We start from the raw sequence: 23,317 nt of genomic DNA on the forward strand, positions 1-23,317 counted from the left end.
CAGCCTTAAGCGAGCCAGTGCATTGCCTCATGGGTATGGAGGGTGTGGGGTGGGACTCAAACACTGGGCAGCTCAAAGCTTCAGAGCTGTGCACGATCACACTGGTTTGGAAGTAGAAGATCTTCAGGATGGGTGCCAGGGACAGAAAAGGCCCCGTTGACTCTCAAAAACCGTAGACTTCTGTCCAGAATGCCTAACTGTAGAGTACCAAGGACCAGGTGAGAGCTCGCTCTTCAGGGCCCACTCGGTTCAGCCCAGTTCACAACACTGGGGTCCTGAAATGGACTCCATGTTCTTCTACTTCCTGGAAAGGGGAGCGGAGGCTGGAGCATGAATTGGAAAGTAAAAGACTCCCAAATCATCCTAAACATTATCTATGCTGATATTTTAAAATCTACCGTAATCTACATTTACACTTATTAACACACTACCACACACATATATACATATATATTTTATATATACATACATATATTTATACATACATACATGTATTTCTTTTGAGATGGGTTCTTATGGTCTGGAGCTTGCTATGTAGGCCAGGCTGGCTTTAAACACACAGAAATCCGGCTTGGGCCACCACACCGACTTATTATTATATTTGTTGACTGTGCTAAGAAACGTTGTTGAGGGGAGCATGTAAGTCAGTTGTCTGGAGTGAATGAAGCCCTGGGTTCCACTCCAACACTGCATACACTGTTCCCAGTGTCTACTAGATAGAATCAAGAGGACTGAAAGTTCAATGTTAGGCTGGGGACATGGCTCCCGGATTAAGAGCACTGACTGCTCTTCCAGAGATCCTGAGTTCAAATCCCAGGAACCATGTGGTGGCTCACAACCATTTGTAATGAGATCCGATGCCCTCTTCTGGTATTTCTAAGACAGCTATAGTGTACTCACATACATTAAATAAATAGCTCTTTAAAAAAAAAAAAAATTCAAGGTCATTCTCAGCTGTACAGCTAGTTCAAGGCCAGCCTGGGATCCATAAAACCTAGTACCAAAATGCAAAGGGGAAAAAAAGAAAAGGAAAAGACACACAATATTAAGTGGTCCACACTACTCTTTCTGAGCTTCACCATGCTGTCCAAAGACGACAAGAAAAAGAAAGATGCTGGAAAGTGGACCAAAAAAGACAAAGACCCAGTAAATAAATCTGGTGGCAAGGCCAAAAAGAAGAAGTGGTCCAAAGGCAAAGTTCTGGACAAGCTGAACAACCTCGTCCTGCTTGACAAAGCTACATAGGACAGACTATGTAAGGACATCTCCAACTATAGCTTATTACTCCAGCTGTGCTCTCCGAGAGACTGGCAAGTCGAGGGTCCGTGGCTGGGGCAGCCCTTCAGGAGCTACTTAAGGTAAAGGACTTTATCAAGCTGGTTACAAAGCACAGAGCCCGAGGAATTGATACCAGAAACACAAAGGGTGGAGATGCCCCAGCTGCTGGTGAAGATGCACAAACAGGTTCAATCAGCTGCACATTTGGGACAATAAAACTTTATTGAATCAATAGGGAAAAAAACACAGTATTAATAGTTATTCTATTATGTAGAATAATTCTACACACACACAGCAGTTGGAATGCAAAGTGAACATGTGGATGGATGGATGGATGGATGGATGGGTGGGTGGATGGATGGATGGATGGATGGGTGGGTGGATGTGTGGATGGGTGGATGGGTGGATGGATGGGTGGATGGGTGGATGGATATGGGTGGATGGGTGGGTGGGTGGGTGGATGGATGGATGGGTGGATGGATGGATGGTTGGATGGGTGGGTGGATGGGTGGATGGGTGGGTGGGTGGGTGGATGGATGGATGGGTGGGTAGATGGATGGATGGGTGGGTGGATGGGTGGGTGGATGGGTGGGTGGGTGGATGGGTGGGTGGATGGGTGGGTGGATGGGTGGGTGGATGGGTGGATGGATGGATGGGTGGGTAGATGAATGGGTGGGTGGGTGGATGGATGAATGGGTGGGTGGGTGGATGGGTGGGTGGATGGGTGGGTGGGTGGATGGGTGGGTGGATGGGTGGGTGGATGGGTGGGTGGATGGGTGGGTGGATGGGTGGGTGGATGAATGGGTGGGTGGGTGGATGGATGAATGGGTGGGTGGGTGGATGGGTGGGTGGATGGGTGGGTGGATGGATGGATAAATAATAAATAAATAAATAAATAAATAAATAAATAAATAAATAAATGGTAGCCATTGCTAGCAGCCTGTGGTGGTGCACACCTGTAATCCCAGCCCTTGGGAGATAGAAGCAAGAGGATGAGGAAGGAGTTCAAGGCCAGCCTGATCTCCATAAGACCTTGTCTTTATAACAAAGCAGGAGCAGGGGCACTCGTTGCACGTGTGCTCGTGCCCGCAAAACATCCATACGTATAAAATAGAAACAAGCAAATAATCCCCATATTCCACGATGCAAAAAAAAAAAAGAAGAAAAAAAAAAGAAAAAAAGCTTCAAAGAACTCATTAAACGTCTGGTATGGTGGGGCCTGGGTTTGGGGTGCTCAGTGGTAAAACTCTGCCTAGCATGCCTGAAGCCCTGGGTTCAATCCTCAGTACTGGAAGAAAAAAAAATAGAGCAGCAGTTCTCAGTCCGTTCAGGAGTTCTGTAACAATCCATGGTTTGTTTCTCCCCTTCTAGCCTAAATTACTGCTTTCTACAAAAGGGCCCAGAGAACCGATACCTGAAAACCACCTCAGGTGGTTCTGGAGACGCTTTGCAGGCAGCCCTTGCCCTCAACCAGCCTGACAACCTGAGTTAAGTCTCCTCCTCGCCTGAGGAAATCGGAGTTTACTATCGCTCTGGGAACACCTCACTTGCTCCACAGCGAGCACATACCCAGAGACAAACACATGCTCACACAAATACGCGAACGTAAGAGTCGTAAAGAGGTGCTTTGTGTAAGTGCCTCCTGAGCTAAAGAAAAAGAACCTCAATTACTAAATCGCCCCCAAGACTGCAGCCCTCAGAGGTCATCTCTCTCCTTTCTTTCCTGCTCCTTCTGCATTCTTGGTGTGCATCAGAACCAGAGCCTTAAGCAAGCTTCACTCTTGCTCTGACTCTGCGTTCCACCCCAGGCTGAGGCCTTTTCTGACCTTGTCCAACGTTTGTGTTGCAGAACGTCACAGGCTGGCTGAGGTTCCGAGCTTGGGTTTGCTCCTCACTTGTCTACCACCGTGGGCTAGCAGACAGCCAAGCCTTGCTCTCTTGCCTGCTAGTGTTCTACAAGATCCTTCTGAGGAAAGAGCTGATACCAGGCACTATCTCAGAGGCAAATGCTTTCCGTAAACCAAGAGCCCACGAATTATGGCCTGCAGGCTTTAAATTAGGTCTGCAGTCTGAGTTTATATAGCCTCCGAAGAGTATGAACGGCTTTTACATTTCTTACAGGCTGTAGAGTGAAATAACAAAGTGAACTTTCAGCAGAGACTCTGTGTGGCTCACGAGGCCTAAAAAGTTTATAGCCTCAGGCTTAAAGACAGAAGTGTGTGGATCCCTGCCATGTGCCATCAAAAGGGCAAGGGAGGGGTTTGGGGGCCGGATTACCGCACGCACAGAGGTGGGTGGTTTTTTTTTTTTTTTAATTTATTTATTCATTTAGTATATATGAGTACACTGTAGCTGTCTTCAGATACACCAGAAGAGGACATCAGATCTCATTACAGATGGTTGGGAGCCACCATGTGGTTGCTGGGATTTGAACTCAGGACCTCTGGAAGAGCAGTCAGTGCTCTTAACCGCTGAGCCATCTCTCCAGCCCGAGGTGGGTGGTTTTATATTTGTGTTTCTTTCCAAGTCAAGGGAGAATTTAAAGATGATTCTCTGGGCTGAGGGAGGGGTGTAGCTTTGACGGTAAACACACTCCATGCTCTCGGTTCTATCTTTACTACAAAAAAGAAAAAGAAAGGAAAAACGGATCATTGACAACCGAGTAAAGTGGGGGAATAGAAAAAAATAATCAAGCAAACAAAACTCCAGTAAGAGGGGTGTTAGGTAAAGGTGACAGTCTGGGTGAAGGATCTTTGAAAATAAAGAGTGGAGGGTAAGAACATTTTTTTCCGGGGTTGGGGATTTAGCTCAGTGGTAGAGCGCTTGCCTAGGAAGCGCAAGGCCCTGGGTTCGGTCCCCAGCTCCGAAAAAAAGAACAAAAAAAAAAAAAAAAAAGAACATTTTTTTCCTTCTACTCATCTTAGATTCAAGGCTAAGGTCCCTGTGACAAAAGACAGAGCAGCAAAAAAAAAAAAAACAAAAACAAAAACAAAACAAAACAAAACAAAACAAAAAAACCATGCAAACTTAATTATGAGTTCTGTAGGAAATAAACACCTTCATGAGGAAATGACTCATACCGTTAAGTCAGCATATTTATGTTACGTCTGAAGAGTGGGCCGTTGTATGAGAAAGCTAAATGTGCCGTCTGAAGGCCACACACTGGGAACGGGCAAGGCCTGTTTGTTGGGATTCTTCTGAGTCCCTGGGTGGCCAATGGTGTCAGGATGGTACGGCCAGCCGTAGGAGCTGCTTCACATCGAGTCCAGGGGAAGCATTCCTTGGTCTTTGTTTCATTTTTATTGTCTGAGACAGGGTTTCTCTGTGTAGCTCTGACTGTCCTGGAACTCGCTCTGTAGACCAGGCTGGCCTTGAACTCAGAGATCTGCCTGGCTCTGCCTCACAAGTGCTGGGATGAGAGGTGCACCCTGTAACCAACGCTAAGCGCCTTCCTGGGTTTGATAACACTTTTCACAGGACAGAGGCAGGTCGGAGAGGCCTCCCTTTACGGGCTCTTTCTCTTTTCCAAATCTCTTCAACGTAATATATTTTGCAGCTGTGTGTCTTGAGTCAGAGTGACCAGCATGCGATTAACAGTCAGGTATGCCAGCCAAGCATGGGTGGGCACGTAGGCCACGTGTCCCCACAGCATGCACGACAGGATCATAAAGTAATTGAATGGGGCTTAAGAACTGGCTTAGCGGGCTGGAGAGATGGCTCAGAAGTTAAGAGCACTGACTGCTCTTCCAGAGGTCCTGAGTTCAAATCCCAGCAACCACATGGCTGCTCACAACCATTTATAATGAGATCTGATGCCTTCTTCTGGTGTATCTGAAGACAGCTACAATATATTAATATGTAATAAATAAATCTTTAAAAAAAAAAAAAAAAAAGAACTGGCTTAGCAGCTAAGGGCGCTACTGACTGTGCAGAGAACACAGTTCTGTTGCCAGCACTCACACTGGGCAGCAGACAAATGTTTGTAACTCCAGTTCCAAGGGATGTATGTAATGCCCTCCTCCAGCCTCCACAGGCATGTGCGGCACACACACACACACACACACACACACACACACACACACACACACACACACACAAATAAAAATGATAATTTTTAAAAGCGAGAGAAAAAAGCCAGGTGATGGTGGCTTACACCTTTAATCCCAGCACTCAGGAGGCAGAGGCAGGCAGATCTCTGTGAGTTCGAGACCAGCCTCGTCTACAGACAGAGATAGTTCCAGGAACTACACAGAGAAATCCTGTCTCAGAAATCAGAGAGAGAGAGAGAGAGAGAGAGAGAGACAGAGACAGAGACAGAGACAGAGACAGACAGAGAGACAGAGAGACAGAGAGAGACAGAGAGACAGAGACAGAGACAGAGAGACAGAGACAGAGAGAGACAGAGAGAGACAGAGAGAGACAGACAAAAAGACAGAGAGAGAGACAGTGAAAAAGAGAGAGTTTAGCAGAATGAAGTTAAAGCTGAAACAGGACTCTGCCTATTAAAGAGAAGGACAGACACCCAGAAGTTTCTTGACAAACACTATCACGAAGAGAAAGTTAGCACAGGGCCCCAAAGAGACAGAACAAGTCCAGAGCAGAGAAGCTGAAGTACACGATATGAAGGAAAAGTTCCAAATATAAAGCCAGGCAGATGGTCAGGGACAAGCTGCAGCAGGCCAGGGAGAGACCATTTCCTTCCAGCAGACACTGAGGGGGACCCTGAAACAGGGCTGAGCTACATTTTGCACACAGGTAGCCATAGGGCACTTCTCAGAAGGGCAAAAGTTCCAATCAGTCAATGCAACTTCACTGTCAGCCCCCTAGAAAGATAGATCCCTTGATACTTCGAGGTAAACGTACTCAGTTAACTTGAAGCTAAGAGGTCCATGGGTGCATTTTAAATATTTCTGATTTTTCTCTCCCTCTGAGGTCTGGGATCCTAGTGCTTTGCAGTGAACTCCAGGGCTGAGAAGAGAAAGGAGCAACTAAGATTTCATGGACCAAAGAAGAGATGCCCACGAAAGCAAACTGTGAGTACCTTAAGACTACATGACTGGGGCCACCCTGGGCTATGTTGGCAGACTGTCTAGGGGAAGGGAGTGGAGGGAGCCAGTGAACATTTTTATGTTTTGACACCTGTCTTAGTCAGGGTTTGTATTCCTGCACAAAACGTCATGACCAAGAAGCAAGTTGGGGAGGAAAGGGTTTATTCAGCTCACACTTCCACATTGCTGTTCATCACCGAAGGAAGTCAGGACTGGAACTCAAGCAGGTCAGGAAGCAGGAGCTGATGCAGAGGCCATGGAGGGATGTTACTTACTGGCTTGCTTCCCCTGGCTTGCTCAGCTTGCTGTCTTATAGAACCCAAGACCACCACCCCAGGGATGGTACCACCCACAATGGGCCCTCCCGCCCTTGATTACTAATTGAGAAAATGCCTTACAGTTGGATCTCAAGGGCGGCTCCATTCTCTGTGATAACTCCAGCTTGTGTCAGGTTGACACACAAAACCAGCCAGTACAACATCCAAATATCAATGTTTTTGGGAAAGTGAATTGATGGGATTCAAAGCCATCCCCTCCCCAACTTTCCAAAGATCTCTTGGTCAAAGCCAGTGGACACGATCGATTCCTTTGCCTTTCCCATCAGCCAGTAGCCCATCCTGGAGGCCCTGGAGAAGGGAGGAGTCTATAGGTGTGCTTTCTAGATGATGTCCTCAGTCATTTGTGATAGGGAAGGTCCTGAGAAAAAAAATCTTCCGAGATGAAAGAGAAGGAATTAATCTGTTCCCTAGACAGGGCCAGCCTCAGCTGGCTGACAGCTTCATCTCCCCAGGGTTCCCAAACACTCCTTTCATTTGAGTGCACTGACTTTTATTCAGCACTGTTGGAAAAGGAAAAAGAAAAACAGAATTTTAGATAATTGCGCAGTAGCAGCCTCTTTCACAGTAACAGATACAGTCTATTATTGTGATAAAAATAAACAGGGAAAAGCTTATTGATTTTTAGAAACAAAGGGCAATTAGTTCTATTTCTACTCTTTAAGTAAATTTTTATTTTCTTCTCTTTTTTTCGGAGCTGGGGACCGAACCCAGAGCCTTGCGCTTCCTAGGCAAGCGCTCTACCACTGAGCTAAATCCCCAACCCCTTTTAAGTAAATTTTTAGTCCTTTATTTTTTTTTCTCTCCCATTGATTCTGGTGTATTTAAGAGGGGGAAATTGTTCTCTTATGCACATCCATCCTTCCATAGAGCATTGGTAATTCGAGGGGCACCTAAATGTTGGAAATAATATCATTATCAAAGCCACGAAGTTTAGCCAGACCCCAACCCTCTTCGCTACAACCTAAAGCCCCTCTCTCTTCTCTTCTAAGAACATCTCAGAAGAGATTTTTTTTTCAGTGATTTCCCCCATGTTTCTCTTCAAGAATAGGCTATTGTGAAGGTTCTGGAAGCTAGCGGCTCTGTTTCTGTATGATCTACCTCAGAGGAGACTCTCAGGAAGCTGAGGGTTTGGTTTGGTTTTCTATGGCTGCGTAACAAATGACCACCACCGCTGGCTGTTTAAACAACTCCCCATATGAGGCCACAGTTCTTCCCACAGGTCCGGAAATCCCAGCAGTCTCTACTGGAGCCTGTGTTCTGGGTCTCCCAGCGGGACACCAAAATGCTGCTGGCCAGCTGAGGGCCTGGAGAGAGACTCACTTCAGTCCGAGGTCACTCAGATTGTTAGCAATGTTTCGTTCGGTGCGGCTACAAGGCTGACGTCCCGTTACCTAGCAGCCGTCAGAGCGTGGGCAGCCAGGGCTGCTCTGAGGACAGTGCGCACGCCCTCCATCTTCAGGCACGTCCAGCCTTCCTCCTCCCATAAGTCCCTCTGACTCGCCCTTTTGCGAACTGTCAATAAAATTTTGCTTTCAATGTACTCGAGATTGGATTAGACCCACCCAGATAACCTCCTTTTGATTAAATCTAGTTTAACTGATTAGGAACCTTAACGACATCTGCGAGCTGTTTCTGATACTTAATGGACTAGACGGGGCTCTGTCTATTCAGGACAGAGAGTGAGTGTGCCGGGTAGAGGGCATTTGAGAATGTGTCCTGAGAATATACCCAGAGCAGGAGGTCCTGGGAAGAAGGATGCTGAGCTCGGCAGTGTCTACTTAGGTAAACGCTGATCCCAGCTGGGCACCTCGGATAAAGGCAGACAAAGCTGGGTGCCTCCCCCTCCCACACACTGTTCATCGCTCAGTCCTGAACATGTCCACCACTTAAGGCCAGCGGTCACGGTGGAAGAGATGAATAGGGGTGGGGCATCATTCTTTGGCTTTAAAAGAAGCCATTTCTGGGGCTGGAGAGATGGCTTAGTGGTGAAGAGCACTGGCTGATCTTCCAGAGGTCCTGAGTTCAAATCCCAGAAACCACATGGTGGCTCACAACCATCTGTAATGGGATCCGATGCCCTCTTCTGGTGTGTCTGAAGACAGCGACAGTGTACTCGCATACATGAAATAAATAAATATTTTTTAAAAATAAAAATAAAAGAAGCCATTTCTGAGCCAGCGAGATGGCTCGTTGGATTAACAACACTCACTGCCAATACCTAGGACCACACCGTATAGGAGGTGGAAACTGGGTTCTGTGAACTCCTCTCTGACCTCCATACACATGCAGCACACTTACATGAACACACATACTAAAAAATAAATATAGTTAAAAGACCACACTTCTCCTTTCACAACCTCATCCTGTAGAAGTACTTCTCAACCTTCCCAGTGCAGCCACCCTTTCCTCACATTGTGATAACCCCCTGTCTTAGTTAGGGTTTTACTGCTGTGAACGGACACCATGACCAAGACAACTCTTACAAGGACAGCATTTAATTGGAGTGGCTTACAGGTTCAGAGGTTCAGTCCATTATCATCAAGGCAGGGACATAACAGCATCCAGGCAGGCATGGTGCAGGAGGAGCTGAGAATTCTACATCTTTCTCTGAAGGCTGCTAACAGAATACTACTCCAAGGCAGCTAGGATAAGGGTCTTAAAGCCCACATTCACAGTGACACACCTACTCCAACAGGGCCACACTTTCTATCAGTCCCTGGGCTGAGCATATATAAACCATCACACACACACCCCCAAACATAAAATTATTTCTGTTGCTATATCACAGCTGTGATATAGCTACTGTTACGAACTGCAAATATCTGTTATGCAGGGTATCTGATATGTGACCCCGGGAAAAGGATCATTTAACACCTCTGGGGGTCGAGACCCACAGGTTGAGAACCATCGCTGTAGGGCTAGCCTCTGCTCACACCTAAGGTTCTTGTGTGACGATGAATATATCCCACTACCCCCATCCTTGTTTTCTTGTTTTTGTTTCTACATTTTTTTTTTTTTTGGTTCTTTTTTTCGGAGCTGGGGACCGAACCCAGGGCCTTGCGCTTCCTAGGTAAGCGCTCTACCACTGAGCTAAATCCCCAGCCCCTACATTTTTTTTATTGTGTATGTCTGCACACGTGCACACGTGTGCATGCACTCATACCACAAGTGTAGAAGCCAGACAACCTGTGGGGAGTAGTTCTTTCCTTCCCCCATACGGGTCCCAAGGATCAAACTCGGGTTACCAGGCTTGGCAAGCAGGCACTTTTACTCACCGAGCCTCCTCATATGCCCTGTTTGTTTGTGAAACAAGACCCCATGTAGCCCAGGCTAGCTTCCAACCAACCATTCATTGGAGGTCGCCCTTGAATTGTCATTCTTCTCTCCCTGTCTTCTGAGTGCTAGGATCATAGATAGCGCCACCGTGCCTGCCTGGTTTATGTGGCTTGAAGATTGGGCTCTAGAGGCAAATTTTTCAACCACCTGCCCCTTGTTCGGTTTGTTTGTTTGGTTGGTTTTGAATCAGCTTTTGCTCCATAGTCTAGGCTGGCCTTGAATTGTATAGGTAGCCCAGGATGGACACTGCTCCATCCTTCGCCTTGATCTCCCAACTGCCGAGACTACAGGCCTGTACCATCTTGCCTAATGCCTTTTTTCCCTCTCTTTAAACCTGTGGTTCTCTTCACAGCAGTAATCACAACTCTCTCTCTGCACCCGTGTCTTCCTCCCTTCCCCTGTCTTCCACAGCACTGAACATCTTTCTCCTCCCCGAGCAGGCATGACTAGTCCAAGCCCTGCCCCAAATGCCTCTATTTCTATTTCTCTCCACAGGTTTTTTTGGCCGTCCGAGTAGCATGTTCAGCTGAAGACAGTCTCGAATCAATGAGAGTGACGATGGTGAATGAGTCATTATGCTTTTTTAAAAATGTCTATTATCCTAAAATATCAGCACAGGCCCCTATCTAATTATAGGGTCCGTTCACACATAGCCTCATTTAATCCATTCTTGGGGATCCCAAAGATAAATACGAGCAGGATAAACATTCTTCCCAGGGGTGGGGAAGAAGTGTGCTTATTAAGGAAACTGGGACGTCTCCTTCCTTTGGGATAAGGTTTGCCAGTCCCGAAACATCTTTTAAGAATCAACAACTAGCAGTACAAGCTACAGCCCAATTTCCTCCTCAGGACTCTGGGTCCGCCAATCCGAAAAGCAAGCGGTAGAATTCTCCTCTTTTGTGGAAAAACAGCTTTCTCATTGTTTCCCACTCAAAAAGACACTTAAGTTTGCTTCCCACCAGGTTTGGAGCTGGTGCCTAATGTGGCTGAAAATGCTTTGAGCCCACAGAGGAAGTCCAATGCCCCAGGGCTGGGGATTGAATGGCTGCCTTGTTACCAAGGGCCTTCTCCTTTGTCTGCCTTCGATCTCAAATGACATGTTTGGACACAAAGCCTCTTAGGTAGAAATGACTACATTTGCCAGTGCTCTAATTTAGACCACGGTTTATTATTTCAGAGGTGGTTTTTTTTTCTTTCTTTTTCATGATTAGACTTCAGTGAGATTTTACAGCTGAATTTACAGCCCTCATTTAAAATTATTGTGTTTATTGGTATTCTTGCTTTTTTTTTTTTTTTTTAAAGGTTTCCTCTGACAGAGAGCTGTCTGCCTCTCTCCAGTGAACATCATCGCCTTGCTGCTGTCAAGGCCATTTTTCTTAACCTCCCTGAGATATTTATCAAGAGGTCGGTTAAACCTTTCTGTGTGACAGGAACAGAGAGGAGCGGGTTGATAGGGTAGGCGGTGGGGGAAAGCAGACTCTTCAGGGAGCCGAGGGAAGAGAGGCCACTTACCTAATAACTCTTCTCAGGCCAATAGATTAAGTACTTTCAGAGCCGTGGGAAGGTTTGGGCCAAGAGATCCAGGAATACGAGTGTTTACTATGCAGTCCGTGTTCCCCACTCAATAACCATGTTGTTCTTTATTAAGTTATTCTGTTATCCTGATACTCCTGCCCCTGAGGCCTCACTGACTGCTGTTTCGGCAGAAAGTAGTTAGAGATTATGTCACCCTTTATGGCCTTTTGTCCTTCCTCAACCTCAGCAAAAAGACCGAGGCATGAGGTGAACCACTCCCACAACTAAGATGTCCATTAACACATCAAAGCTGATGCTGGCCCCCAGGTTCTCTCAGAATCTCTCAGTCCCTTAGCTGTTCTAGAGCCCTCTGTCTGCCAGCCTCGGGGACTGGGCAGGGTTACCCTTCCACCAGCTGCTCTTCCCCATGTAACCCAGCCATTTTGGCTATGCACTCTTTTGCCTTTTTGAACCCTTTGGAGGCCTCCTAGCCTCTGAGTTTCTGGCTCTCCCTCTCCTCCCTCTGCTTGCTCTGTCTATGTGACTGTTTGCTGGTATCCCTCAGGCTGCACTCTCCCAGATGCCTCTGCCTCCAGCTATGTTCTCCTTCACATGGACAATAATACTTCTCCACCATCCCTAGGAGCAGTCATGTTCTCCTTTTGTTTGTTTGTTTTTTGTTGTTTTTGTTTGTTTGGTTGGTTGGTTCTTTTTTTTTTTTTCCGGAGCTGGGGACCGTACCCAGGGCCTTGTGCTTCCTAGGCAAGCGCTCTACCACTGAGCTAAACCCCCAACCCCTGTTTGTTTGTTTTTTATCATTCATCCATTCAGCAACCATGTCAACTGTGCTGTGGTTGTTTATTTACTGTTCTGTGATCTTGATGCTCTGCTAAGGTCTCACTGACAGCAGAGAGAGATGCCTTTACTTGGGACAGCCAGCTCTTGGAAGTAGCATCTAGCCCATATTTTACAGCAAACAGTCACATAGACAGAACAAGCAGAGGGAGGAGAGGGAGAGCCAGATACTCAGAGGCCAGGAGGCCTCAAATATGGCCAATATAGATCCCATGCTAGAAGCCACCTTCTCTAATCTGGCTCTTGTACTCCAGGGGACCATGTTCCTCTGCTCATCTCAAGTCCCAGATGACATGACAGTCCCTCATGTCTTCGAGTGTGATCAAATCTGCCCTTCCGGAGCCTATCCACCCTGCTCAGCTTACCTTGCTGCCCTTCCTGTGAAAACCACCCACCACCAGCTCTCCTGTGGGCTCCACCATATGCTACCGCCTGGCATGGCGTGCCTCCTGTTGCTAGGAAACCGCAAGCAGGGGTGGGGGTGGGTGGGAGGGGAGGATTCCTTCCTTGTTTCCCCAGAATTTCACATATCCCAGACTGGCTTTGAACTGATTCCATAGCCAAATGTTGTCTGTCTGTACTGGCTGGTTTTGTGTGCCAACTTGACACACGCTGAAGTCATCACAGAGAAAGGAGCCTCCGTTGAGGAAATGCCTCCATGAGACCCAGCTGTAAGGCATTTTCTCAACTAGTAATCAAGTGGGAAGGGCCCCTTATGGGTGGTGCCATCCCTGGGCTGGTGGTCCTGGGTTCTATAAGAGAGCAAGCTGAGCAAGCCAGGGGAAGCAAGCCAGTAAGTAACATCCCTCCATGGCCTCTGCATCAGCTCCTGCTTCCTGACCTGCTTGAGTTCCAGTCCTGACTTCTTTGGTGATGAACAGCAATGTGGAAGTGTAAGCTAAATAAACCCTTTCCTCCCCAACTTGCTTCTTGGTCATGACCTTTGTGCAGGAATAGAGATCTCATTACAGATGGCTGTCTTAGTTTGTTTTCTTTTTTTTTTTTTTCTTTTCTTTTTTTCGGAGCTGGGGACCGAACCCAGGGCCTTGCGCTTGCTAGGCAAGCGCTCTACCGCTGAGCTAAATCCCCACCCCTTAGTTTGTTTTCTAGTGCTGTAATAAAACACCAGGCCCGAGAACAACCAGAAGAGGAAAGAGTTCGTTAGGCTTACACTTTTCAGTCATGGGCCATCATGAAGGGCAATCAACAAAGCATGAGGAGCTACATTTAACTGCCAGAAACCTGGCTTTTGAAAGCGAGGCAGACTTGTCACCTTTGGCAGCAAATGAGCAGAGAAGCTCACATTGTCTGAGGCCACAGAACCACACTGGTAGGCAGAGAGCCGAGCTCGGTTCACTACTACTGAAGGGCGACCCAACTCTAGGCTTTCGGTCTCGTCGTCTGCTTTTCACCCCGGCCACTTTATAAGGTGACTTCTCAACTTCTTCCAAAATACCTTCACTGTCCACCAGGTCAGGTCCGGAGTCAAGAGGTGAAGATGTGGGGCATCGTGATTCCTTCTCATCTCCTCTAAACATGCCAACCATTAACCATCTTCATCGGAAGCATGGGAGAGTCTTTAAGCCTGAGCTTGGTGGCAGTCACCCATAGGAAGTGGGGAAGTGGGGAACTGTCACCAAACCCCCACTTGAGAGTCAGCACACTCCCTGCTGCTCCCTTCCAGCTTGCTCTGCCAGAACTTGTGTGGTCTTGGTCCGTGCTAGTGCATCGGTTCTCAACCTGTGGGTTGTGACCCCTTTAAGGGGTCAAACGATCTTTTCACAGGATCACCTAAGACCATTGGAAGTACCAAATATTTACATCGCAAGTCGTAACAGTAGCGAACAGACAATTATGAAGTGACAACTAAAATACCACAACACGAAGAGGAGTATTAAAATTTCGCAGCATTAGGGCGACTGAGAACCACTGTACTAGAGTATATAGAGGAAGGAGAGCTACCTGAGGTAAGTTATCTGGCTATGAGGAAGAGTTATCACGCACACTGAGGCAAAGCTTTCCAGGAGGGGCTGCTTTGGGGTCTCCTAAGGTCCTGAAAGTAAGCCAACCTCATTAGTTCACATTGTGTGGTGTTTTGAATAAAAGTGGCCCCTTAGATTCATTTATTTAAATGTTAGACCCATGGGGCACTATTAGGAGGTGTGGCCTTGTTGGAGTGGGTGTGGCCTTGTTGGAGTGGGTGTGGCCTTGTTGGAGTGGGTGTGGCCTTGTTGGGATGTCACCGTGGGGCTGGGCTTTGAGGTCCTCAGTGCTCAAACTATGCCCAGTATGGCTCATGGTCTCTTTCTGCTGCCTTCAGATCAGGGATCAAGATGTAGATCTCGCTGAAAAGATGGCTCAGTGGTTAAAAGCACTGGTTGCAATTTCTAGGGTCCTGAGTTCAATTCCCAGCCACCACATGACATCCCACAATCATGTATAATGGGATCTAAAGCACTTTGGGGCCTGGAGATGTGGCTCACTGGTTAAAGGCACTGACTGCTCTTCCAGAGGTCCTGAGTACAAATCCCAGCAACCACATGGTGGCTCACAACCATCTGTAATGGGATCTGATTCATTCTTCTGATGTGTCTAGGACAGCTACAGTGTACTCACATACATTAAATAAATAAATCTTTTTTAAAAAAATGGAGAACTCCCACTCCCAGCTCCTTCTCCAGCACCATGGCTGCCGTGCTCCCTGCCGTGATGATAATGGACTGAGCCTCTGAACTGTAAGCCAGCCCCAATTAAATGGTTTTCCTTTCTAAGAGTTGTTGTGGTCACAGTGTCTCTTCACAGCAATAAAACCCTTGGACACCATGCTAGAGGCAGATAGAATGTTTCTGGTCTGTGTTTGCCCATCCTCCCTACCTGCCCTGGGGTAAGTGAATAAGTGTTTTGTTTTGTTTTGTTTTGTTTTGTTTTGTTTTGTTTTTCAGGACATGTACAGGAAACACCTCTAACGGTGGTTCGAACCATCAGTGGGTTCTCCTGACACTAAGTATTCACCCTCTCGTTGCTCTCTGAGCTGTGTGCTGTGGCCCTTCCTGAGCATGGGCATAGTCTGCACACAGTGAGTTTGCATTCTAACCCCAGACCTATGGTTAAAATAAAAGGAAGACTTCAATGTAGAGAAAGACTCAGCTGACAAATTACGTGGTTCAAAATATCCAGGTAGAGGGCTGACAAGATGGCTCAGTGGGTAAAGGGAGCTTGCCACAAAGCCCAAAGACCCGAGTTCCACCCTTCATATGATGAAGAGAGAGAACTGACTCCCACAAGTCGTCCTCTGAACTTGTCACATGCCCCTGCCAAATACAATGTAATTTTTAAAAATATTCAGATAAGGGGCTGGAGAGACGGCTCAGCGGCTAATAGCACTGACTGCTCTTCCCGAGGTGTCCTGAGTTCAAATCCCACCAACCACATGGTGGCTTGCAGCCATCTGTAGTAGGGATCAGATTCCCTCTTCTGGTGTGTCTGAAGACAGCGACAGTGTACTCACATACATGAAATAAGTAAATAAATATCTTTTTAAAAATATCCAAATATAAAGACAGGAGGAGATCATCAAGAACTTACCAGGACAAAAGAGCCTGGTTGAGATGTTGAAGGATGGGAAAGGTATTTATTTGAGCAAGGAAAGGGGTAAGGGGCTGCTGAGATAAAATAATACGAGGCACAAGCTTGACCACCTGAGTTCAACTCCCCAAGCCCACGTGAAAAGCCGGATGTGGTGGCACATCCATGATGCCAGCATTTGTACAGCAAAATAGAAGCACAGACAAGGGCTGGAGAGATGGCTCAGTGGTTAATAACACTGACTGCTCTTCCAGAGGTCCTGAGTTCAAACCCCAGCAACCACATGGTGGCTCACAGCCATCTGAAGTGAGGTCTGATACCCTCTTCTGGGTGTCTTCAGACAATGACAGTGTAGTCACATACATAAAATACAATAAATCTTTAGAGGTGCAGATGGGAGGACCAGATGGAACACGGGAGCTCCTCAGTGGCAGTGTTTCATAGCCAGGTCTTTACTAGTTTGCATGTGTGGAGAGAACGCTTGATGAGGTTGCAGACTTTGTCTTTTTTAATCTTGGGAAGAATGGCGGTTGGCTTTTATAGTCAATGAGCCTGTTAAGAAAGTGTTTAGAGGGGGTTGGGGATTTAGCTCAGTGGTAGAGCACTTGCCTAGCAAGCGCAAGGCCCTGGGTTCGGTCCCCAGCTCCGAAAAAAAGAAAAAGAAAAAAAAAAAAAAAGAAAGTGTTTAGAGAAAGCAGTTAACTGGAAATTATAGCTGGCACCATTTACCACAGAAGCAGACAACTTGGAGCAAACAAGAGCTTGTTTCAAGTGTGTGCACAAGGTTTGGTAGGAAAACAAAAAAAGGAAAGGAAGACCCGTGGAAAAATCCAGAAACGGAGAGAGAAAGTTGGCTCAAGGGCCAGCCCGTGTGAGAGAGACCATGTGGTGCTGACAGAACACATTGAGCGTCATCCGGAGCGAGTTCTAAGTTCTTCTCTTTTCCCCATTTCCTATGCGATTTACATGCATCACATTCCCAAGAACAGCTTGCGAGATGCCAGAAGTTTCCTTGGATAGAACAGAGATGGACATGGAACTCACTTCGAAACCTTGGCTAGCTTCCATGGAGATGAGAAAACTCTCACTTTAGCCAAGTCCAGGAGGGTCTCATTCGTTTTCTTGGCTAACATTGGAAAGTGAGTTCCTTCCTAAGGCTACATTTTCAGCCTCATCTACTGGAGCAGCAAAACAGAACAGAATATCACAAGTGTTGGTAGGGCTACCAGAAAAAACACTGGTGGGGATGTTAGGAAATGTTGATAATAAGGACATGATGAGTAGTGGCTTCATTGGGAAGCCACTCCCACGTTAGGTATTTCACAGGGATCGAATATGGGAAAGTAGGGAGTGGCCATCTTGCCTTGTGTGTTGTATTACAAGGGTGCGGGAGCCACTGAGCCATAGTTCCTAACAGGCAAAAACCTGGAACATTCTCCATGTCTGGCAGCAGGAGAACTCGTGAGGAGCCTGTCAGGTATTCACAAGGAGGAACGAGACACAGCCCTAGGCACAGGCATGACGGGGATAATGGTGACACAATGCTGAGCAGAGAGGCTTGGCCTGGTGTGACTCTACCCATATAAAATTCTCCAGCAGCATGACTAAACATTAGGTGGGAAGGGAAGTGTTCACCGAGAAGCCGGTTGGAGGGGAACAGTGGGCTGTGTACACTGTGCATGGGATAGGTCTTGACATGTAGGCAATCATCTGTTTCTTAAGAGCTCTCATCTTAAAGGGAATATACACCACAAGATGATCTCCAATGTAATGTTAAGCAAAGGAGACTCGACCTGGTGTCTTAGTTAAGGTTTTACTGCTGTGAGCAGACACCATGACCAAGGCAACTCTTTTTTTTTTTTTTTTTTAAGCTGGGGACCGAACCCAGCTTGCTAGGCAAACACTCTACCACTGAGCTAAATCCCCAACCTCAAGGCAACTCTTATAAGGACATTATTTAATTGGGGCTGGCTTACAGGTTCACAGGTTCAGTCCACTATTGTCAAGGCAAGAGCATGGCAGCATCCAGGCAGGAATGGTATAGGAGGAGTTGAGAGTTCTATGTCTTCATCTGAAGGCTGCTAGTGGAAGACTGGCTCCCACTAGGCAGCTAGGATGAGGGTCTTAAAGCCCATGCCCACAGTGACACACTTATTCCAAAAGGGCCATACCTTCCAGAAGTGCCACTCCCTGGGCTGAGCATATACAAACCACCACACCTGGTATGACTGTCTATATGAAGTCCCTAAAATGGAGCAGGAATGATGACTCAGGCATTAAGGCACTCCCTACTCTTCCAGGAGACCTGAGTTAAGTTCTCCGCACCTATTCTAGGGTGCTTACAACTACCTAGAATTCCAGCTCCAGGGGATCCAATGTTATTTCCTAGCCTCCTTATGAGCCTTTACACACATAGTACAGACAGACAGACCCACAGATACTTTAAAAACTCTCAAGTAGAAAACGTAAACATGGGGCTGGGGATTTAGCTCAGTGGTAGAGCGCTTACCTAGGAAGTGCAAGGCCCTGGGTTCGGTCCCCAGCTCTGGAAAAAAAAGAACCAAAAAAAAAAAAAAAACGTAAACATTATTTAAGGTACATCCCTAGGAGAAAAGTAACTATGAAACTTATGGTAGTGGTATAGGGGAAGCTTGGCAGTTCCTTTAAAATTATCACTGTCATATGAACCTAACAGATCCGATGTGTATCCAGGAGAAATCAAGGCAGGGACTCACATCGATACCTATGGTATAACAGGTCTTTCTGCACACCAATAAGTTGTCTTTAAATATCTGTGTCTGTTCCCTCAACTTCCCTGACTTCTATTCAATAATCTACCTTACCCTCATTACTTTCATCAGATTTATTAAGCTTCTAGAAGATTCCCTATTTTCACCTCTCTTTGGCCTTCACCCTCCTTCACACTGTGGCAGCATATGGCTTCTGGAGTAGTTTCTATTTCAGATTCTTCTCTTTCTTGTGCACTCACTTGCCTGAGTCCTACTTCACTCTGTGTTTGTGTGTGTGTGTGTGTGTGTGTGTGTGTGTGTGTGTGTGTGTGTGATATTGTATATCATGCTCATATATATGAGCATTGTGTGTGAGTGAGGAAACACGTGTCCCCCAATATGTCTGTATGGTGAGAGGACAATTTTCAGGCGTATCTCTCTTGTTTCTAATGTACCACACACTCCAAACTTGCTGTCCCACAATCCTCCAAGTTTCTAGATCACACTAGGAGTGCTGGGGTTATAGATGTGTACCTCTCTAGCTTTTTTACATAGGATCTGAGGATCCAACTCGGGCTGTCTGGCTCGCACAGCAAGTATGTTTTACCCGCAGAGCAATTCCACTCACCCACTTTGTCCTACTTCCCTTTTGCCATACATACTAGCTGGCTTTGTGTGTCAACTTGACACAAGTTAGAGTCCTTAGAGAGAAGAAGCCTCCCTTGAGGAAATGCCTCCATGAGATCCAGCTGTAAGGCAATTTTTCAATTAGTGATCAATGGGGGAAAGCCTAGCTCACAGTGAGTGGCTCTATTCTTGGGCTGGCTGGCCTGGGTTCTAAAAGATAGCAGACTGAGCAAGCCATGAGGAGCAAGACAGTAAGCAGCACCCCTTATGACCTCTGCATCAGCTCCTGCCTCTAGGTTTCAGCCCTGTCTGAGATCCTGTCCTGACTTCCTCTAATGATGGACTGTGGTTTGGAAGTGTAAGCTTTCATCACAACTATAAAACCCTAAGACACCATTCTACAAATCCAGCTGTCCTTGAGTTATCCCTTTCCTGATCACTATATATTGCTGGCTTAGACATGTACCCCTGAAAGAGGTGGGTCTCTATTAGTACGGTCTGTCAGGTATTGTCTGTGCTGTCCTGTGACTCTGATTCTCACTATTCTAATGGGCAACGGATCACCATTGTAAACAGAAATAGAAGGTTTGTACCAAGCATACCAAAGTTGAGAATCGAGCTTTAAGTTTTACTGATTCAGATTTGACTCTGAGGAGATTTCCATCCTCCTCCTGAGATAAATGTCATTAATCCACACGTGATATGTGACTGCGTATCAGTGCCGAGACACATTCTGACAAATGTGTGGTTAGAGCTGGCTGTGGAAGAGCACACCCATCTAATCCCAGAGTTTGAGAGGCAGAGGCAGGAGGATAACTGCCAATTCTAAGCTAGCTTGATCTACATGGTAAGCTCCATGCCAGCTAGGGTTGCATAGTGAGACCTTGACTCAAGCAAGCAAACAAAGTGTGACCAGGCAATCCAGTCACAGTGCAGGCATCATAAAGCATCCATGGACAGCATACAAGAGCTGTGACGTCACTAGGCAGCACAGTTTTGTGGCACCACTTTCAAGTATTTATTCTGTTACTGACCAACACATGGGTATGCAACACATTTCCCCAATAAGTCATCTTTAATGTATGAATCAATGTTTCAACACTGTCTCTCTCTCTCCGTCTGTCTGCCTCTCTGTCTGGAATCCCATGTCTACAGATTAGCTTCTCTCTCTCTCTCTCTCTCTCTCTCTCTCTCTCTCTCTCTCTCTCTCTCTGCTCTCTCTCTGGATGTCTCATCCACACTTCAGATTCAACCCAATCAAAAACTGCATAATTGGGTTGGAGAGATGGCTCAGCCACTGACTGCTCTTCCCAAGGTCCTGAGTTCAAATCCCAGCAACCAAGTGGTGGCTCGCAACCATCTGTAATGGGATCCGATGCCTTCTTTTGGTGTGTCTGAAGACAGCGACAGTGTACTCGTATACATTAAATAAATAATAAATAAATAAATAAATAAATCTTAAAACAATTTTAAAAACATAAATAATTAACTTCCTCTTCTCTACTGCACTTTCTTCTGTCGTCTCTGTGATCCCTCCCTCTCTGGTTCTATCATGTTCAAATGAGTCTCTTATCGCCCCTCCTTTCAACCGTAGCTCTGGTCAGTCCATCTGTCTTAGTCAGGGTTTCACTGCTGTGAAGAGACACCATGACCATGGCAACTTCTATAAAGGACAACATTTAATAGGGGTTGACTTGCAGGTTCAGGGGCTCCGTCCATTATCACCGTGGCGGGAAGCAGGACAGCGTGCAGGTAGACATGAGCTGAGACTTCTACATCTTGATCCACAGGCAGCAGCACTGGATGTAGCTTGAACATAGGAGACCTCAAAGCCTGCCCCAACAGTGACACACTTCCTCCAATAAGGCCACACCCACCCCAACAAGGCCACACCCACTGATCTTGCCACTTCCTATGGACCAAGCATTCAAATACATGAGTCTATGGGAGCCATACCTATTAAAACCACCATAGCCACCCTACTGCTTTTCCACACCGCCGCAATGGCTGTGCTGTGTGAACTGTGCACAAGGCGGGCAGGCACTTGAACTCCAGCTGTCTTACATTCTCAGCAAATGCTCTTAGCCACTGAACTATCTCCTTGGCTCCTTCAATAGCTCTTTACCTAGTTCTCTCGACTTACTCTTGCCTCCTTTCACCTCAGAAGGGAAAACTGTAATCCTTTTCTTGCCCTTGACTTTCCTTTCACAAACATACATTGCCATGTGGGCTCATGGCAGCAGAATTCACCAAATTCATGTCACCATCTGACCCACACAGTTCATCTCTTACCATCTTCCGGCCCCAAGCTTCATCCACGATGCTTACAGTCAATCTGACTCTGGAAGCAGCAAGCCTGCACGTCCTCACACTTTTTTCTCCTTCTTGGTGGTATGCCTCTCTTTGCCAAAGAAGCTATATACTTCTCCAATCCCATTCCCAATGTCTCACTGGTTAATCCCATATCGGTCTCTTCCCACGGTTAATGGCACCCTGCTTATCCTACATATGTGTTTGTACCTCGGATCGCCATTGCCTAAGGAGCTGGCAGCTTGCTTTGAAGGAGGCTGTAGGCAGCACGAGCGTGCAGAGTGTCCTGTCCAATGGCTCAGCTCTACATCTCAGCAGCTAGCGTGGTGCCTTGGAGAGATACAATGTTTGCTAAATTGGAAGGTATTGCAAATTAAGCAGTTGGACTCTGAAAGGGGCAGGGATGATGTTGGACTCGGTAAATTTAATGTAATCACATTTTTATGAACACAGCATGTAAAATATTACTGGAGGACTTGGGGGGGGGGTGTTGTGATGCAGAAGAATATTCCGTGCTCTTTGCCTTTTTGCCATAGTGTTCCCAGCACAGACCCACCTTGGCGAGCCTATCCCACAGAGGGAAATGCAATGTCAAAGGCTGATGCCCTCTCTCTTTCTCTCTCTCTCTCTCTCTCTCTCTCTCTCTCTCTCTCTCTCTCTCTCTGTTTTCATTCCTTCACTTCTCTGGCCCAGGGAATTCCAGTCATTTTAGAAAGAAACATATCCTGTGTATATTTCTAATGTAGCATTCATCATTTGGGGTTGTTATTATTGCTTAAAATTTCTTTCTTTTGAGTTCAACAAACTCCTTACAATCAGGGTACTGTACCTACTATGCATGTCTGTGTTCAGCATGTTGTTCTGAGGTTTCCATGGACACACAGGTACATAGAAGGACGAATGACGGGTTGGAGAGATGGCCCAGTGGTTAGAGCACCGACTGCTCTTCCAGAGGTCCTGAGCTCAAATCCCAGCAACCACATGGTGGCTCACAACCATCTGTAATGGGATCTGATGTCTTCTTCTGGTGTCTGAAGACAGCTAGAGTGTACTTATATATAATAAATAAATAAAGGAAGAAAGAAAAAAAGGAAAGAAATTTAAAAAAAAAGAAGGATGAATGGCAGTTGAGAAGAACTATCGTGTTTCTTTCCAGCTATATATACTCAGAAGGACATGACTCAATTGATCATCAGAAGGGCCCACATTACCCACAAAGCAGCTCATTTCAACTTTGGCCGTCTAGAGAACACAAACTACATTTGGGAAAGGGAGTCTCAGTTATATTGTTTAAATTCCCCTGATGTTTGTAACACATACCCAGAGTCCAAAACCCCGATGGTACACACCGATAATCCCAGGATTTGAGGTGCAAGTTCAGGGCCAGCCAGCGCCACACAGCAAGCAAGAACCTGTGTCAACCCCCACCTTACAACCACCAGAACCCATTGTATCTACATTCTTTCTCAATTTGTTTCCTTTTGGTGTTTTTCAGCAACACATCTATTTCAATATATAAAAACAGGCTCTTTGAGGAGCTGAAAAGTATCCAACTGCACAGATACAATTTGTGGGTCCACATCTTCAGTAGCATTCGATCATCTTGTTTGTTCCCTCCCCCACCTCCACAGACAGGGTTTCTTTGTGCGTCTTTGGCTGACCTGGACTGAACTCACAGAGATCCACTTGCCCCTGC

At 46.5% G+C, this 23,317-nt stretch overlaps 1 long non-coding RNA gene and 1 pseudogene across 2 annotated transcripts; one reads left to right on the top strand and one right to left on the bottom strand.

Annotated features, from left to right (window-relative positions):
- The first annotated feature begins 1,080 nt into the window (after positions 1–1,080).
- Positions 1,081–1,505, top strand: LOC108348856 (40S ribosomal protein S25 pseudogene; annotated as a pseudogene).
- A 2,016-nt stretch (positions 1,506–3,521) lies between these two features.
- On the bottom strand, positions 3,522–8,010 carry LOC120098256 (uncharacterized). 2 transcript variants are annotated; one of them, XR_015642609.1, is made up of 5 exons: positions 7,763–8,010; positions 6,725–7,164; positions 6,501–6,568; positions 6,142–6,246; positions 3,522–3,895 (listed from the first exon to the last, which is right to left on the bottom strand). It is a non-coding gene; the product is annotated as an uncharacterized LOC120098256 (long non-coding RNA). The 2 variants fall into 2 exon arrangements; XR_015642608.1 differs by lacking the exons at positions 3,522–3,895; positions 6,142–6,246 and having other exon boundaries at positions 6,472–6,568.
- Between the last annotated feature and the right edge of the window lie 15,307 nt (positions 8,011–23,317).

The sequence above is a fragment of the Rattus norvegicus genome, chromosome 18, assembly GCF_021556685.1.
Source record: "Rattus norvegicus strain SHRSP/BbbUtx chromosome 18, alternate assembly SHRSP_T2T, whole genome shotgun sequence".
Taxonomy (NCBI): domain Eukaryota; kingdom Metazoa; phylum Chordata; class Mammalia; order Rodentia; family Muridae; genus Rattus; species Rattus norvegicus.